The sequence below is a fragment of the Thermobia domestica genome, chromosome 6, assembly GCF_964235325.1.
Source record: "Thermobia domestica chromosome 6, izTheDome1.hap1.1, whole genome shotgun sequence".
Classification (NCBI taxonomy): Eukaryota; Metazoa; Arthropoda; class Insecta; order Zygentoma; family Lepismatidae; genus Thermobia; species Thermobia domestica.
This window is the reverse complement of record NC_137459.1, coordinates 157,313,419-157,333,284: the sequence shown is the minus strand read 5'-3', so window position 1 is coordinate 157,333,284 and position 19,866 is coordinate 157,313,419. Positions and strand designations below refer to the sequence as shown.

Below are 19,866 nucleotides of genomic sequence, written 5' to 3'. Positions count from 1 at the left end.
TAGAACAAAAACAGCGTTTCTAGTGGGTATGAATATCATAATTTTCTTGAGAACCGTTACGCATCGCTAAAAGTACCTTGGCAGAAGTCCTTGTATTAGCTCACTGGTAGGCTGTCGGGTTTCAAATCATAAGGTTGTGAGTTCGAATCTCATCTGCGTCAATGCTCTTTTAAAAATTATATTTTCCGCAATGCATGAAAAATTATATAAAATAATGACATTAAATACATCAGTTGTATATATATATAACATAATCATTGCAGAATGTAGTAATTATTATGTTTAAAATATAACATCTGAAATAGGTAGGTGTTCACAGTAGGTCTGTATTATATATATATGAGAATGTTAAATACAAGTTAAGAAACTCGTTCACTATCAATAAATAAATCATGTAGTGTATTTATTTGCAGCTATTTGTCATACAGATGTAACTTCTCAATATTCTCAATACAGCATGTCATTTATATTCGTGAAATACAGTATATTCCTACGGATATAGAAAGTGTGTAAACAGAGTATCCCAAGTCGGATCCTGCTTCAAGACACATAACTTTTCCCGATCCCCTTAACGTCACGGGAAGAAACATAAATTCTCTTTAGAACGGAATGTCGTTACTTAGAGTCTCATTCGAATACGTTGAATATGCTTTTGTATATTAATTTCTTTCTTTTTCTCTCTTTCTCTCTCTCTCTCTCTCTCTCTCTTTCTCTCTCTCTCTCTCTCTCTCTCTCTCTCTCTCTCTCTCTCTTTCGCTTTGTTTATGTGTTGCGGAATATCCCAAGTTGAATACAACATTTGCAAAGTATATGACCATCAGTGGAATACCGGAAATTGAAAGTCGTGTTTCTTCAGGTTGGATTTGCGTGTTCATGTTAGCTCACTGGTAGAGTACGGGCTTGTTAATGAGGTCCTCTTGAGTTCAAAGCCTGCAGAGAATTATTATTATTATTATTTATTTTTTTTTGTTAGTAGAATTGCACAGAAATCGGATTCAAGGAGTGGTTTACTTCTAGAAATATTTTCAGAAGCGTTTAGGTAGCCTTGAAAAGGACTGTTTTCGGGAGTTAAGGCGGGGACATTAATATTGTGTCCAATACCCTTCTGAATTTATTACACGCCCCATCCTTCTGGGCATGGAATCTATTAAATGGGTGACAAATTTATCTCCTTCCCCTACCTCCAGCTATGCTTCGGAAACAAGATGCCACAGGTCATCCTAGGTTCTTGGTGGATCTGCCTCAGGCCAACTATCCCTTAGAGTACGCTTCACTTCTGCCCACATATTTTCCATGAGATTGAGGTCTGCTCCACGAGGCGGCCAGTCAATTAAATCAATCTCAGGCTGCCCTGCGAACCATTCCTGAACCACACGGGAAGTATGTATTGGCGACTGGTCTTGCTGGAACTGAATTACACCATCAGGTGGAAATACTCATACAGATGGCACCATGATATTACTCATAATATCTAAGTACTGAGCACTGTCCAGGTGTCCTTCAATTCTGTGAAGCTGTTCTGCTCCGCGCCCGAAAATTAAACCCCAACATGAAATAGATACATGGCCACTGCGATTTCAAGCAGCAACACATCCAGGGTCATATCGGGTGCCTCTCGGGCGATACACAAAACGGCGTCCCTCATTTGATGTTGTGAATATGGATTCATCTGAGAAAACTACGTTTTCCCAATTGCGACCCACATTCGCCTGTGCAAACGCGAGACGGTAAATTTTGTGGTCGTCTGAGAGTTTTTCCTTCACGGCAGCAACACAGCCACGTAACCCAGCATGACGAAGCTTTCGCAGAGCTGTATGCTTACTACCAGGAAAGAGAGAAGCTTCCCTTAGCTGTCTAGACGTCCGTAGTGGGTCTAACCCGGCTTCGTTTACTAATCTCGCATCTTCGGCTTCGGTTGACACATGCGGACAACCAGAAGATCGTAAATTACCAGTTTGACGTGTAGGACCATATTTCCGAATCCATCGCCTTCCTGTAGATGCCGGGACACCTACTCGCCTGCTAGCTGCAGTTGCAGAATAGCCTTCCAACTCCCATAAAGTAATTACTGCTGTACGTCTATCCATAGTTACCAATGTTCTGAGCTGTGAGCAGGAAGCAATAGGTAAAAGCTAGTACCTGACGTGTGGTTGGTTAATTGCACGACACGCCTATTGTGGGGAACGACTTGGTCAAAGACTCGCGAAAGAAATCTGAAAATGGTGCGCAGTAATAATAATATTAAAAACAGTTTTTATAAAGGAATATTAATACATACGAAAAGCTGTTTAAAGGATGAATTTTTATACTGACTTTACACGTATAAAAACATATACCAAACAGATTGAGCGATATGATGATAGCTGTATTGAGACGAACACTTTCGAAGTCCAACTTCGGGTATCTTCTGAAAACAGTAAACTAAAGCTGCTGGTTCGAACCTCCAAGCCAACCTTAGCAATCGGGAAAAAATGTACAGATATGTTTTTCTTTCTGTTATATATAATAAGACATGTTGAAATGGTATTAAGTGTAGAAAAAAAGTAAAGTTGATTGAAATAGTTAATGATACAATATTTCGAAACTATATATTCACACTCTCGTTTCGTCATTGTGATTTCCATACGAAAAAAAATAATTTACGTATGAGCTCAGTTATATTTCAGAAGCAGCTTCCGAAAAGCGGTCATGTTAGCTCAGTGGTACACCCCCGAGCGTTTAAATCGTGAGTTCGATACCCGTTCAGGTGAGATTCTTTTATGATATTCTACTTTCCTCAATGCATGAAAATTATGTAAAATAGTTACATTACAATTCATCAGCTGTATATATCAGTTGAATATATATATTCATATCATTTCACGACATAAGCAATTCTTATCTTTAAAATATAACATTTGAGGTATTGACAGAACGTCGGTATGTTATATGTGAATATTAAATACAAATTAAGAAAATCGTGTAATGGCAATAAATAAGTTATGTAATGTATTTATTTGCAGCTATTTTCATACGCAGGTAACTTCTCAATATTCGCATTACAGCATTTAGGTAGAGAATATCGAAAATCGGATCGTGGTTTAAGACAAAAAACTAGCTAGCCCCAAACTGTCACGTAAGAAATTCACGAATCGCAAAAGTAAAGTGAAGAGATTGAGAGCGGTAATACCTTAATCGCTCTCTCTCAACTCTCTCTTATCTGCATTTATACATATAAAAGTGTATGTATGTATGTTCCAACATAACTCATGTATGCCTAGAGCAGGGTTTTTCAACCTGGGAGTCGTGGCCCCTAGGGGATCGCGAAGATAAGCGGAAGAGATAAATATAGTTAGAATCTAATACCGGAAATTATTTTGAATTTTGTTCTGATGGGCATACTTTTATTTTTTATACATACTGTAAAGAACAATAAAAAAATAAGTCTACTGAACATTGTCAAAGGGTGCAGAGTTGTTTAAAAATGAATTTAAATGAAAGACGTATGATATGATACTAATGAGAACTGTATATAGAAATACTAGAAAAATACACATGGAACAAAACCTGCACATTGAAATACAATTAAAATTGAAACCTAATGAGATACCTAAGCATGGTGTAATTTCACTAGTGCAGCAATGCCCGGTTCAATCTTCGTGACGAACATTATGAAGCCATTCTCAACTGATAAGCGATTTCTTGTCTTTGTTTTAATGTTTACCATGAAAAAAAAAACTTTCGCACAAGTACGATGTAGCAAATGGAATTATTACTTTTAAAGCAGCAGATACCAGACCAGGATATTCTTCTCTTCTCATCAGGCAGAACTTGTCCAAGTCTTCGTTACAGAAAACCAGTTGCAAAGACTTGTAGCATGATCAGTCTATTATTTGGTCAAGAAGTTGTGGGCTTAGATCATATACGTTAATGGCCTCTTCAATGAAGGAGTTTAACATCCATCTTGAACCAGCACCTTCGTCGTTGGGAATATAGATAGTACAGTTACTATATCCACTGTCAATGCCGGGCGCCGAAAAAGGGGGCACAAATTTCGGAGGAAGTGTGTTACTCATGTTAGGAAAGTAGGGATGCACGCGAGACAAGACGAGACGAGAAATTGAAAAGTTTCGTCTCGTCTCGCAACCTCAAACGTTGGTCTCGTCTCGTAAATGTGAAGTCTCGTCTCGCGTCTCGCATAAAATTTTGAGTCTCATCTCGCGTCTCGCGCGAGACTTTCTCGCATGGTCTCGCAGTCTCGCATATATTCTAGGTCAAAATTTTGCAATGTGTTATTCTATGGCTGTTAATGATTGATGATGTGATATTCTGTCCGAAGGCAGGTATTTGAGCTAAAAGTCCCTTGGCAAGGTGAATGGTGGTTTTCCATTGCTTTCCATGGGATGAATGTTCATAACATCGTAAGGAGACGGAACCTAGAGTTCAACATGGTATTCGAACTTGTGTCCCCTCCGCTCCAAATTAAAAGAAAAGTTGTGCTGGAATTTGATCGCTGGACCATTAATTTTCGTCAAATTAATAGTATAATTTACAGCAAAACCAGCACAAATTGTTGCTGGATCCAACATTGTTTTCCAGCTTAGAGGTGTCCAGTAATATTTGGCTCTTCTAAAATATCGTCACCACTATCAACATTTACACGTTTTGGTCGTTTCCTTGAAGGGTGATTTTCCAGAATAAAGATGTTTTTATACCACCAAAAGCGCTTGTACACAACAAAAGAACGCCTCACAACACAATACGACCCAATTCTTTTGGTTCGTTCGCGCTTGTAGCAATGTTGGATTATCGCATTTTATCAACTTTCGCTTTCAACTTATACTGCCAGATCTAGAAAATAAAATTACTGACAGATATAGGGCCATTCCTACCATCTCCCACGAAACCTATATGGACATCCTGCCAAACCAGTATTTGAATTAAACTTCCGAACTAGAGGGGGATGTTTTTGATAAATATATAGAAAGAAAATACTTATTCGATGTAAAAATATCATGTTATTTCTGCAAGCCGGGCTGGGGATAAACTTTGATGAGAGGGGATTTCCCCGCCATCCCCCAACATTAATCGCTAGTAGTAATGTGAAAAAGACAGAAACAACAGAAATATCATATTTCGCAGCAATAGGGAGTCTTATTCGCTTTTCAGACCAAAAATAGAAGTTCATGTATTCGTGCGCGCCCGCGTGTATGTGTTTGTGTCGCAAAAAAAAAAAGTCCTAAATCTATGCTGTAATAAATTTCCAATTTACAAAGCTTTTCTTTTTTAGAAACTAAAGAAGGCTTTAATTCTGAAAATTAACCTTGATTAATAATAAATCTCATAAAATGTCTATTGCCCCAATTACTTTTTTGTTCCTGGAGGCATTAACGCTCAACTTAGAAAACTCAATAAATGTAAAATTACTAAATATACAATTAAATGTAATTCATAAATGTTGCGAGACTGCGAGAAGTCTCGCGAGACTTCTCGTGCGAGACTTAACCGGGTCTCGTCTAGCGTCTAGTCTCGCGTCTCACATAAAAGTTTCACTCTCGTCTCGTGTCTCGTATCGCAAATGCACTCTCGTCTCGTCTCATCTCGCGTGCATCCCTATAGGAAACTGCACGTGCACATGTATAAAATAGAAGGAAAAACGTAATAAAATGTGCTCAAAATCAAGGAAAGGCAGGGTTTACTTTTGAAAATTTTATTGAGCTTCGTGCCAACCATGGTGGCGCTTCGCAGCTAGTCTGTCGACCTCACTCATATGTACGGAAACATCGTCGTATACTTTCACCCCGAGCGCTGATTTTCCATGCCACGGCACTGCTCACTATAAACAAGAAATGGATTCTACTATTATAGAAATAGGTATGTTCAAAATCCCACACAAGCTTATTATAAAACACAAATTATAGAAGAGTCGCTGGCAAGAGGATGTGATAAAAGGGGATCGTGATAGGAATTAGATTGAGAACCACTGGCCTAGAGTAATTTTAACCACATTTCTTATAGTCTGAAAAAGAATGCTGTCGGGTTACCTATGGTGAATGGGAGGGGGATACATATAAAAGATTGCTAGAAAATGATCGGTATTAGTGTCGAATTCATAGTTTTCGGGGTCGCTTAGATAAATAGTGTGACTTTCGATTTCGCTTAACTCCGATTAAGCTCTCATTAGTAGGGATGAGCACGAGCGACTTTTCTTTGAAACTCGACTTGACTCGAAACAGACATCTTTGAGGTCTACTCTAGGACTCGGCGCGAAAAATATCCTCCAACTCGACTCGGATTAGAGTCGAGTCAAACTAAAACGAGCCAAATCCTGTGTGTAGTCCTACCTAGACAATACATAGACAATATAATTATTCTATTATCGATTATACTACTATTACTACAGATATTATTATTATTATTATTATTATTATTATTATTATTATTATTATTATTATTATTATTATTATTATTATTATTATTATTATTATCACAACACCGTGTATAAACATGAACGATAGATGGTAAGTAAAGGAATACTAAAAACTAGTTGACTGCCGACGTCGGTAGTCATGACGTCTACAAAGCAAAGACATCGTTCATTACCCTAAGCTGTAAGCGTCGGTGGACTACAGATGGTCAACTATTGACCTCTCGCCAAAAATTGGTGGCCCCGCAACGACAATCCGCGGTGGCCCCAGTTCCGTTTTAAAAACTTTACTACCAGCGGCAGAGACGCGATGAAACGACAACGAACCACAAAATTACTCTCCCAAAATATGTTAAAATGCCTATATGTGTGATTTTTTTATATTTAGGTGAGTCAAAAAAACAAAAAACAAATACCCCGGGGTGGACGCGAACTATCAATATTACGATTACTAGGCACGTGTTCTTCTGATTTCCCCACGGAAACGGTAATAAAAAGCTTGCTTGTTGATGGATAAATCATTGACGTCTTAATTTAGCCAATCAGACAAACCCCTACATCTCGAGTTCTAGGAGGTGATACCGTGAACCGTTTCAGATTTATTGCTTTCTGGTGGGGTACTATCTATGTGCAAAATTTGAGCATAATAGCCGACATGCATGTTCGGTGCCTCTTATCTTTAGTACAATTTTAACCAGAGATGGTGTGGGTCAATGAAAATTTGATCCACGACCCACCATGATCCAGTATCACCCACCACCCAAATGACCCATTGGCCCACTCTGACCCATCATCCATCGTGATCCACTCTGACCCACCACCAACTATGAACCACTCTGAACCATTGCGACCAACTCCAACCCACCAACACCCATCGACATCAACTCTGACCCATGATCCACGTCCTCTTCTCCGTTGACTAAAGAGGCTACACTTGTAATAAAACAAGACTGTGAAATTATCACTTATCGGAGTTTGAATTTCTACCGTCAATGGCTCAAGCACCTCTCTGTTACAATACTGGTGGATCTGACCTTTACGATATACAATGGCAAAGTGTTTCTCAACTTCCGAATTAAAATGAATTTAAATTTATCATATATAATTATTTCTTTGTTGCCTTACAGACACATTTCAGTAGAAAATAGGATGAAATTTGAAAGTCTCAAATCAAGGAAAAGTAGACCAACGTAAAAAAAGAAAGAAAAACTAATTTTCTATATCATTAAGCGCCTGAAGTGCCACTCTTTATCTAATCCATCTCGAAAATTATGGATTCGACACTAATGTCGGTCTTTATATATATATATATATATATATAATTTTGATGTCAGCCCCTTTCATTTCTCCTAGGAGAGCAAACGGATACTGCCACCGTTAGGACTAAATTTGGTCTTAAATGACATTAAAATTTCTACCAATTAATTTAGCGACCAGTGTTGCATTTAAAAGCTCGGCGGCCCTACGCACTTTTGCTCTCGGCGCCCCCAATAACTAGATATTTCTCCGTCCCTTCATCCCTAACTTAAAAATAAAACTTAATTCGAATATGCTTAGTTAGTGAATTTATTACATTTAAATACCACTCACTACATGCTACAGCTAGAACTACGTAACAAAAAATAACAAATGAGAAACGTGTTCTGAATTATTTTTAGATTTCTTACGATATTATTATACATATTAGAACAGTAAAAGAGGATTGTTCATGAAATAGTATATTTGCTCTTGATTTTTAACTTTTTCATACGGAAAAAATAAAATATTATTCAAGTTTTAAACTTCGCATTCTGCAAATATATTGCCCTCTAGGCAATGGGACTAATGTGAAATGTGGACTAATGTGGACTAATGGGAAATGCGGCACTGTTAGCGGCGCTGAAAACTTACGATTAGATTCTAATATCGGTTGATTTCGATATTTTTATGTCGCTACGTAACCACCCTGGGTGCTAATGGGAGCTTAATTGGACTTGAATTGAAAGTAGAACTATTCACCTAAGCGACCACGAAGCTATGGATTCGATACTACTATCGACCCGTTTCTAGCATTTTTGATATGTATCCCGACAGTACTCTTTTCCAGACTGTAAGAAATATAGTTATAATTGCGCTAGATATATCAGAATTATGTTGAAACACACACATACATCCACTTTTATATTCTGTATAAATAGAGAGTGAGCGAGCGAGCGAGAGAGAGCGACTAAAGGCATCACCACTACCACATTGCAAAAGCATATATCAGGAATTGAATTGAAAATCTATGTAAACACTTTCTGCTGTGGCGTGCTTCATAAGGACAATTCCAGTCTGCTCACGTGACCTTTGGGGTTCATGAATTTCTTGCAAGCGTTGCGACTTTGGATTCTCTGTTTAAACCCTCGGTTTATGCATCGAATAAGTTTTCAAGAACATAAATGACATGCTGTATTATGAATGTCGAGAATTACCCTCTATATGACAAATAGCTGCAAATAAATACACTACATGATTTATTTATTGCTAGTGAACGAGTTTCTTAACTTGTATTTAACATTCTCATATATATATATAATACAGACCTACTGTGAACACCTACCTATTTCAGATGTTATATTTTAAACATAATAATTACTACATTCTGCAATGATTATGTTATATATATATACAACTGATGTATTTAATGTCATTATTTTATATAATTTTTCATGCATTGCGGAAAATATAATTTTTAAAAGAGCATTGACCCAGATGGGATTCGAACTCACAACCTTATGATCTGAAACCCGACAGCTTACCAGTGAGCTAATACAAGGACTTCTGCCAAGGTACTTTTAGCGATGTATAACGGTTCTCAAAAAAATTATGACATTCATACCCACTAGAAACGCTGTTTTTGTTCTACTTTGACTATTATTTTAGTGCTCAGGCGATAATTATGTTTTATGTCTTAACTTTGAGCATTCTTTTACATATGGAAAGATTCGTTTACATATCTAAATGTTCCATTACGTATGGAGAGCTAAATGACAAACAAACATGAGCTGACATTAATACAAAGTTTCGAAATATTGTGTCATTAAGTATTTCAATCAATGTTGCTTTTTTTCAACACTTGATAACAAGTCTTATTATATTTAAAAGAAGAAAAACACATCTGCAAAGTTTTTCCCGATTGCAGAGGCTGGCTTGGAGGTTCGAACCTGGTTTACTATTTCCCGAAGATACCCGAAGTTGGACTTTGAAAATGTTTGCCTCAAAACACCAATAAAGAATGCGCTCAACCTTTTTGAGACAAGGTGTACATCAACTAAACTAGATACGCACTTAAAAATGTTGTAATTTCTAGTAGTAGTGTAAGGAATATGCGAGTTTACAATATTAATTAACTATAGTTTACCAGTTAGAATTTCGTGTAATAATTTAGGGTCATATAATATTCTTCTTTCTGATAGTTTCAAAAGTCCATGTAAGTGTCTGATTTCATCTTTAGTTATGAATGACAAAACTTTAAATATCCAGAGCAATCATTAAAGAAATAAATTTTTAACTGATTCAATATCATTATAGAAGTACTGTACGCTTCTGTTCCAAACACTAGAATAATATTAAAGATGACTGCAAATATTAGCGACATACAAATTACACAAGATTCCATTAACACAAAATTTCTAGAGATCCAATTGATAATGCCTAAATTTCTCCTAGCTTTGGAGATAATCTGTCCAACTTGTTAAATAATAATTTATTATCGAATATTACTCCCAGATCTTTGGTGGACTCAACATACTTAACAGAAATATTATCAATAACATATCTATAATACAGTAAATAGGATTAGTTTTGATGGAAAATATAACAATATAAGTTTTGTTGAAATTTAAAGGTAAAACATTACTGCAAGACCATTTCATATTATCAATACTACTTTGAATAACACTACAGTCATCAATAGAATCCATAAAACGATATTTTTTTAAGTAATCAGCATACATAAGAAAATCACAGTTAATGTACTGGTTCAAATCATTTATAAATAAATAAAACAAAAACGGTCCCAAGTTAGACCTTTAAGGGACCTTGAACAAATATCGTGAACTGCAGGGATATAACCACGATATCTGACCACAAATTTTCTACTAAAAATGTGTAGACAAACCACGTAATAAAATTAATAAATTATTAGATAAATTATATTCTTTCAATTTTCTTATAAATATATAAAGAGGTAGTTTAGCAAAGGCTTTAGAGAAATCAAAATATACAACATCAACCTGTCCTTGGTTTTAAATACAGAAAGAATATCAGACATGAAACATGTCAAATTAGCATTAGTTGATTTCTCTTCCATGAAACCATGTTGCTGTTCCATAATCCTAGAAGAAACATGGTTATATAAATAGTTATAAATTAGCTTATCATGAATTGTGGGCAGAATGCCCATAATAGAAATCGGTCTAAAGTCGGTAAGATCTTTCCCATTAGTTTTGGGAATGGGAGAGAGAACACAATTTCCCATCTCTCAGGATAGGTGGTAGTAAGTAAACACCAATTAAAAATTGATACAAGGATAGGAGCAAGAATATTCATAACACCTTTAATTATAAAGATTGGTATGCCGTCTAATCCACAAGAGGATTTAACCTTTAAACCTTTCATAACTTTAATCACTTGGTCAACATTAAAAATAGGATAGAAAGTATTATTACCTTCGATACATATAATATATATATATATATATATATATATATATATATATATATATGTGTGTGTGTGTGTGTGTGTGTGTGTTTGTGTGTATAACGTGGGTTCCTGTCACCACGGCATGGCGCGAAATCAGGATGCGGATCGAGGAGAAAGCCTCTAAATATAGAGGTTAGCCTCGAATATACTGAATAAGCAGTCGCGGACAGACGACAAGGAGTGGTCCTCCAGCTTGGGGGTTTGGGTAAGGCTAACAACCTCATCCTGTAAAAAAGACACTTGTTCAGAAACATTCACAGAAACCTCGGATAAGGACTGATAACTTGGCACTTGAAAAGCACTCCGATATGGTGTGATTACATAACTACTTCCTTCTGGTTCGTCTTCTAGAACTGCGAATCTATTTTGCGTTGGTATTTCTCGTACAACACTATGTAGTCTGGATTTATTGATGCATTTTTTGTGAAAGTTAATATCCTTGTGTATAAGCGGGGCGACATTCTGTGATTCTTCTTGGTGCTTCATATATGTTTCTTGTTTGCTGTCACTTATTTTGTCTTTGCCGGGTATTTGCACTTGTAACTGACAGGGCCGGTGGTGTGATATTATTGTTTTAAATGTACATATTGCAACAGAAGATAAGGATAACGATATAAAAGACAGTTTTTACGAAGAAGTTGAACGGATATTTGACCAACTCCCGCGATACCATATGAAAATTCTATTAGGGGATTTTAATGCGAAGGTAGGACGAGAGAATATTTTCAAACCGATTATAGGAAACGAAAGTCTACATAAGGAAAGTAATGACAACGGTGTTAGACTCGTTAACTTTGTAACATCCAAAAACCTTATCGTGAAGAGTACAAAGTTCCCACATCGCGCCCTTCATAATACACTTGGACATAACCAGACGGAAAAATACATAATCAAATTGATCACGTTTTAATTGATAGAAGAAGACATCCGTTGACGCATAATTGACGTCCGGTCGTTTAGAGGGACTGATTGTGACACTGATCGCTACCTGGTAGCAGTGATAATACGAGAGAGATTATCGTTGAACAAAGGAAATATTCAACGTCTGAAAACGGAGAGATTTAATTTAAAGAAATTAGAAGAGAGCCAGGTAAGAAAGGAATACCAGATTGAAGTTTCGAATAGATTCTCAGCTTTGGAAGATTCGGAGTGCACTAGTGTTGAAGATACTTGGATTGAAATTAGAGAAAGCATTAAAATTTCAGCAAAAGAAAAATTGGGACACGCAGAAAAACGTATGAACAAACCATGGTTCGACCAGGAATGCATTAAACTAGCAGAGAAGAGAAAAAAGGCAAAATTACGTTGGCTACAAAATCCGAATGAAATAACCACACAAAATTTCGTAGACATGAGGCGGGAAACTTTCAAAACTTTTAGAACACAGAAACGCGATTTCCTGAAAGCTAAAATTAAGGAACCTGAAGATAATAGTAAAAATAAAAACATTCGGGACATGCATAAGGGGATCAACGAATTTAATAAAGGCTATCAACCTCGTGCTTATATATTAAAGAGAGCTAACGGAACAGTTCTCACGGATACAAAAAACATCTTAAATAGATAAAAATATTTCTTTGACGATTTGCTTAACACACAGCCAAAAACTAACAGAACCCAACCGAATAGTAGGTGAAAACGCTATAAAGAAATTAAAGAAACACAAATCTCTGGTTGTAGACGAAATCCCGGCTGAGTTAATTTTAGCTGGGGGCGAAAAATTGTGGAACAAGATATACAAACTCATTCTCCTTATCTGGAACAAGAAGAATTGCCACAACAGTGGAAAGAATCAATCATTGTTCCAATTCACAAGAAAGGCGACAAAACTGACTGTAATAATTATCAAGGCATTTCTCTTCTGTCAACATCCTATATAATCCTTTCAAACATTCTGTTAGCAAGATTGACCCTATACGCAGGTGAAATTATTGGAGATTATCAGTGTGGATTTAGACAAAATCGATCAACTATCGACCAAATATTTACCATTCGACAAATAATAGAAAGTAGTGGAAATACAATACCCCGGTACATCAACTATTTATTGATTTTAGGAAGGCTTACGACTCGGTTAGGAGAGAAACATTGTACAACGTCCTTACAGAATTTGGAATACCGAAAAAGCTGATTAGATTAATTAAGGTATGTTTAAATGAATCCGATAGTAAAGTCCGGGTAGGAAAATTTTTGTCCACGAGCTTTCACGTCAAGAATGGCCTGAAACAAGATGCGTTGTCGCCATTATTGTTCAACTTTGTCCTGGAATACGCTATAAGAAAAATCAAAGATAGCAACCAGGGCCTAGAATTGAACGATGTACACCAGGTTATAGCGTATGCTGATGATATAAATTTAATAAGGGATGATAGGAGAACAATAGAAAGAAATGCAGAGGTCTTATTAAACGCTTGCAGTGACTTGGGTTTAAAAATAAATGCAGAGAAAACTAAATACATGGAAGTGCGTCGGACCGTAATACGGCAAATTATGGATACGTTAAAATCTTAAATAATACTTTTGATAAAGTGGATACTTTCAAATATCTAGGATCAATGTTAACAGACGAAAATCGTATTCACGAAGAAATTAAATGTTGACTAAAAGCAGTGAATTCATGTTATTATTTAGTTCAAAATCTTTTGTCGTCGTGAATTCTGTCGAGGAATTTGAAGCTTAAAATATATAAAACTATAATCATACCTGTTGTTCTATATGGTTGCGAAACATGGTCGCTTACTCTGAGGGAAGAACATAGACTGAAAGTATTTGAGAACAAGATACTGAGGCGAATATTCGGACTCAAGAGGAACGGGAATGGGGAATGGCGGAAACTTCATAACGAGGAACTACATAATTTATACGGTTTACCAAACATTGTTAGGGTCATCAAGTCTAGGACGCTTAGGTGGGCAGGTCATGTAGCTAGAATGGAAGAAAGTAGAAACGCTTTCAAAATCTTGACTGGAAGACCAATCGGAAAACGACCATTATGAGGACCTAGGCGCAGATGGGAGGAAAATATTAAGATGGATCTCACAGAAATTGGAATACAAAGTAGAAACTGGATGAAGTTAGCTAAGGATAGAAGTCAATGGAGAGCTTTTGTGAACGCGGCATTGAACCTCCGGTCCCGTAGGCCATAGAGTTTTATATATATATATATATGAAGGGTAAGGGGAAAAAGCCAGGAATGTCCATATGTGTGCTTTAACGAGTGCTTTGGCCTATCTGTTGGTGACTCTTGGTACCATTTCAGTGCTTACAATAATGAATGGACAATAACCTTTATTAAGTGATCGTTCGTGTAATTCAACCCTATTCATTTTTTACATGGTTTTTCAATATTAAAAAGCCGTTTACTCGTAAATGTAGTTTTTTGATATTCCTTGTTTTTCCCCCTTACCCTTCATATATATATATATATAATACAAAGTGTTTTAAAACAACACCGATAACGCCTGGGAGGAGATTCCTGACATCAATATAAGGTAAAAAATGCAGACCAACTCGACTGTAGAAATGCTTCTTTTCGGCGATATGAGGAGCCGAAAATTTGTCGGAAAAATGCAAAAACAATCATAATTCAAGAACAAAATATCGGATCAAAGTCAGGTAAAAGGGAACGTCTATTACGTTTAGTCTTAGACTCCATTAATGCAGAATTGGACGTAGTGCACAAGCAGCGTAAGGGTGACCTCAAAAGAAACTGGAGAATTACTTAGGTATTTTATCAAAAATTGAAAGAGCAAAATGAACAACAATCATTTACAATGTTTTAATGAACAAAAATTATTTTACATCTTTCAAGTTAGAAGAACACTGTTAGAGTTCGAAAAAAGCAGAGCTGATATGTTTGACCTATCTACTTTGTCTTAGTATAGAATACATTCTCGGAAGAAGAACTGAAGTGAAACGAGGTCTTTACGTCTCATGGTTATATCTTTTAGGCTAATGAAGACGAATCAGAAATGAAAGCTAATTATTGCAAAAGAATTCGTGGAATAAGAGCGTAGCAGAAAACGGAAAATTTGTGAGAAAACTCACGGACACGATGTTGTCCATCACAAACTTTCATGGTTTAAGACCGAACAAGGGACCACTCACACTTGAAATTGAACTACCGTACCCTTCCCTTTGGAGGAAGAACTATGATTCCGATAGACGTATTGGTCAAATAAATACTACTGTATGTGTGATAAACAAATGTACCAAAAAGTACTGACGTTGAAAGTGTTGAATTCGTGGTTTTCTTCGTCCGGAAATGGTAAGTGTATTTATAGATCACTTATTCTCAACAAGTTCACCGCGTCTGTCCAGGAAGTGAGAACAGATTGTCGGTGGGTAGCTTTTAAGTTGATTTTGAATACATTTCACTATTGTTACTAATTGTAAGGAAGATGGGGTCGTATGGAGCTAGCAAAAACGGGATCTTAGTGTTCAAACGGCTGAAAGTTACCCTTCTACAGTAGTGCTATTCAGACGGTTCGCACTAGTTCGCTTTAACCGGTTGTAAAAATTGCCTCTTCATCTCTAGATCCAGAATTTACGAATTATTATTATTATTATTATTATTATTATTATTATTATTATTATTATTATTATTATTATTATTATTATTATTATTATTATTATTATTATTATTATTATTATTCACTAGTAGTTCTTTTTAAAATCAATATTCAAAATGTCAACATAAGCTATATGTTATATGACCTAATACTAGTTACCATTAGTAATATCATTGAAATGAATAACAATAATAATATAATCATATAGCAATAATATTAACACTAAGTCAACTTACTATATTGATCATAGAACTAGTTGTTAAATAATTTGAATAACACCACTGCTCTTCTAGGTTAATTTTAAGAAAATGCAAGTTGAATGAATAGCGTATAACGATCTTAGTAGATTGGATTTACGTGTCTTAAGCATTATTAGTTGTAGCGTGAAAAACGAAGTGATTCAGACAATTTTCTAATGGTGGAGGGACGAGGAAAAAAAAATACACGAAGCCTAAATAAAGAAGCTCATAGCCAGATGGCAAAAAAATGTGGTAGTGACAGGGGAATCTGCCGAGATATGGTATAAGTAAATTTAATTCATATTGATAAGGTCTAGTTATTTGAGGGTATTCACTTGACTCCCTTCATATTAGCGTATTTCACATTACTATGTACAGCATTTGGGAGGCGTTTTAAGATCAATTCTACAAGACTTACGTAGTCATCACTCAGGCTCGTAGCTACGGGGCCGTACCATGGGAGGTTAAGCTCCTGAACCTTTCAGTTATTTGTAAGCATATATATGAACGTAATGTGAACTCAAGTCATCATCCCTAAAATGGCCCACCCGTCTTATTGTTTTCTCTACGGGACTGTCAACAACAGTGAATCAAATTGCATAGACTGTTTCCTTGCTATTTCTTAACTTGTAAAACGTTCAGTGAAATATATTCTAAATTCGGACGAAATTGATACAGGACTTCTCTGAAGCATTCTAAACAGTAACGATTCCAGCTCTAATTTCTTGGTGAGGCAAGCAGAAAGGCAGACGTTTTGGAGGGTAGAAAATTTTTGTATATCGAAATGGGTAATTTTATATTATTTGACCTATATTGCAATACAACATGTCTAGGGGCAGGCGACGTCACCAAGCTCAGACACTCGCTTTCTTGTCCGTACTCTGGCGGGGTTACGAATTCTTAACTTTTTCATAATTCAGAGCATCGCAGACGTATTAGGGCCTGAAAAGTAGAAGAGGACGGGGAAGGAAATGCGGCTATGAAAGTTTAACTAGGGAAACTTCAAGAGCAAGAGAGTAAAATACAGTTATATAATAATGACGTAAAAATGTTTTCTAATAGGAAGATCAATAGAGCATTACTTCAGGAATATAAACACACCAAGGATAGCCTTTGCAATTAATGAAATGGGAAAAGAGAAACTTAAGTCGTAGATTCCTTGTAAATTACAAGACATTTTAATATTTATATTTACAAAAGTAGCGAACTCCCATACATCACACATATTTCAATATGTTTTTTAAATGAGAAGTCATACATCCAAAGGATGTATTTATGGTCTTTTTCCGAGAGTTTATTTTGTACTGAGACAAACTAAATCGAACACGTACGTCTCTACTTCTTTCGAATTCTAACTGTGTTCTTCTAACTTGGACAATGTGCAATGATTTTTGTTTATTAAAACATTGTACTTTATTGTTGCTTATTAATCTTATTCAACTTTTCATATAATATCTAGGAATTTTCCAATTTCTTTGGGGGACAGCCTTGCGCCACCCATGCACCACGTCTAATTGCGCAAATGGAATATACGACTAAAAATAATAGACATTCCCTTTTATCCAACTTCGATCTAACATTTTGTTCTCGAGTTATGGTTATTTTCGCATTTTTCCGACAAATTTTCGGCTCGTCATAGCGCCGAAAGGAAGTATTTCTACACCCAGGTTGGTCTATACTTTTTGTTTTATCTTGGTGTCAGGAATCACCTCCCAAACGTTGTTGATGTTGTTTTGAAAGATCGTATATATATATGGGAAGTTAGAACAAAGATATTCCCAAATGGTAATACAATAATATAGCAAAAACATATTCATACACTCTGAAAACAGATACATTATAAAACCCTGGGTGGACACCATGTTGGAAGGTAAGCATGACACCCACTTGGACACTTCCAGATTTTTCTCTGCTCTTTAATTATTATTTTTTTTTTTCGTTTCTATTTTTTTTACCTTATTATCTGATGACGCATTTTTAGCGAAAAAGCTTATAGTATATATATATATATGTTTGCTATGTATGATTCTGTAATATAGAAAAATAGAACTTGATATGTGTCCTCAAAATACTTTTTTTTTATATATATATTTGGTATGTTTTAAGCTCATCGATAAAGTTCCTTTTTAATCTTACCTACTAACAAACACGCACTAAAATAACACATGATAATAAAAGGAATATTGTTAAGAGTATGATCAGATGACATTAATGGCAAAGAAATAGAACAACTGAGCACTATATGAAATCCTAACCCAAATGAATGATTAAAAAAAAAAAAAAATGTTGAACACTATCTGAATGCATTTCAAATGTTGTATCTATCTATTCACTATGTCAGCTGCATTTCCTTCACCACTCCCTGTAATTATTCAAGATCATTATTGCACAGAGTCTTTCTAATGATCAGAACACTCGTAAATTACCACTGTCACGGTTTAAGCTGAGCTTCTTTTTCTCAATGAAAAAGGCCTCAATAACCAAATTATTTTATATGTTTTTGGACTTTTGTAGAGTTTTGATTCTCCTAATGTGTGGTTAGACTCATATAAAAGTTTAGGTAAATATAAAATGATTTTGTTTTGTCTGCTTTATGCTTTTAACATATTCTAATATATATGTATATATACAGATTGCCGTTTGTAAAAATTACAACACTAAGAATGACACATGTGATATATATATATATATATAAATTTTCTCTGTCTCTAATTATTCATTTTCAGCACTGTGCCCTGACCGAAGAAACCATCCGTGAATTATCTATATATATAAAAGAGAACGCACAAAATCCTTTGTCCGCTCATCACGCTAATACGGCTGAACCGATTTCTTTCATTTTTGGGGGGTTGTTAGGATTTGGACCCTAGATGGTTTTTATCATATCACTTTAATTTTCAATTACCAGTGTCTTGAGATAATTGACCAATCAGGTGTCCATACGTACAAAAAATCCTTTGTCCGCTCATCACGCTAATACGGCTGAACCGATTTCTTTCATTTTTGGGGGGTTGTTAGGATGTGGACCCTAGATGATTTTTATCATATCACTTTAATTTTCAATTACCAGTGTCTTGAGATAATTGACCATTCAGGTGTCCATACGTACAAATCCTTTGTTATTAGTTCATCATAGGTATAAAAATAAACGTATTTATATGCAACCCGCATGACCCTGTGACTCGGCGGGTTAACATAACTGACAGGCGCTATAAATCACTTGAAAGCGAAAAAGTAAAAATTATCTAAGTAACAAAGTTTATTGCGTTCCGGGATGACCGCAGCGAAGCGGGGCGGGTTGGGGTGACCGCAGCGAAGCGGGGCGGGTTAACATAAATGACAGGCGATATAATGTTAACATTAGTGCAATCTTCTATGGTTTTTATCATATCACTTGAAAGCGAAAAAGTAAAAATTATCTAAGTAACAAAGTTTATTGCGTTCCGGGGTGACCGCAGCGAAGCGGGGTGAACGCTGCTAGTATCTTCTATCGGAAAAATTTCCAATTTCTAACTTGCAATATTATCACACTTTTATGGTGCTTTAGAGATGCCGCTCTTTTCAATAGTTTTCTCTATCTCTCTTAGCTCCCGGCGTAGCATACAGGATCTCATAGTTTCATTCCAGATATACATATATATACATGTGGTACCTTCTTTTTCGGTAACTACTAGCCGAATCTGAATCAGATTTATTGGGTAAATAGCCCCACCATATTTGGTGGCCGAGCTCGGACAGGGACAAACTCTACTTGACGATAGAAATTATGTTCCACAGCTTTGCACGCCTGAGTTTGGTTTGTTTACCTCTTCCACGCCCTATCCAATGAAGCGCGAAAGATTATAGAACGCTTTCTTTGAATTATGATGTGTTATTGTGTTTCTTTTTACTTTCTTGTAAGTTATATATATATTCCTCCATAATT

General features: G+C 35.9%; 1 protein-coding gene across 1 annotated transcript in view; it reads left to right on the top strand.

The window, feature by feature from the left end:
• The window catches only part of su(r) (dihydropyrimidine dehydrogenase su(r)), a 293,614-nt gene that overhangs the window by 160,761 nt on the left and 112,987 nt on the right, over positions 1-19,866 (top strand). The window lies entirely within an intron of this gene.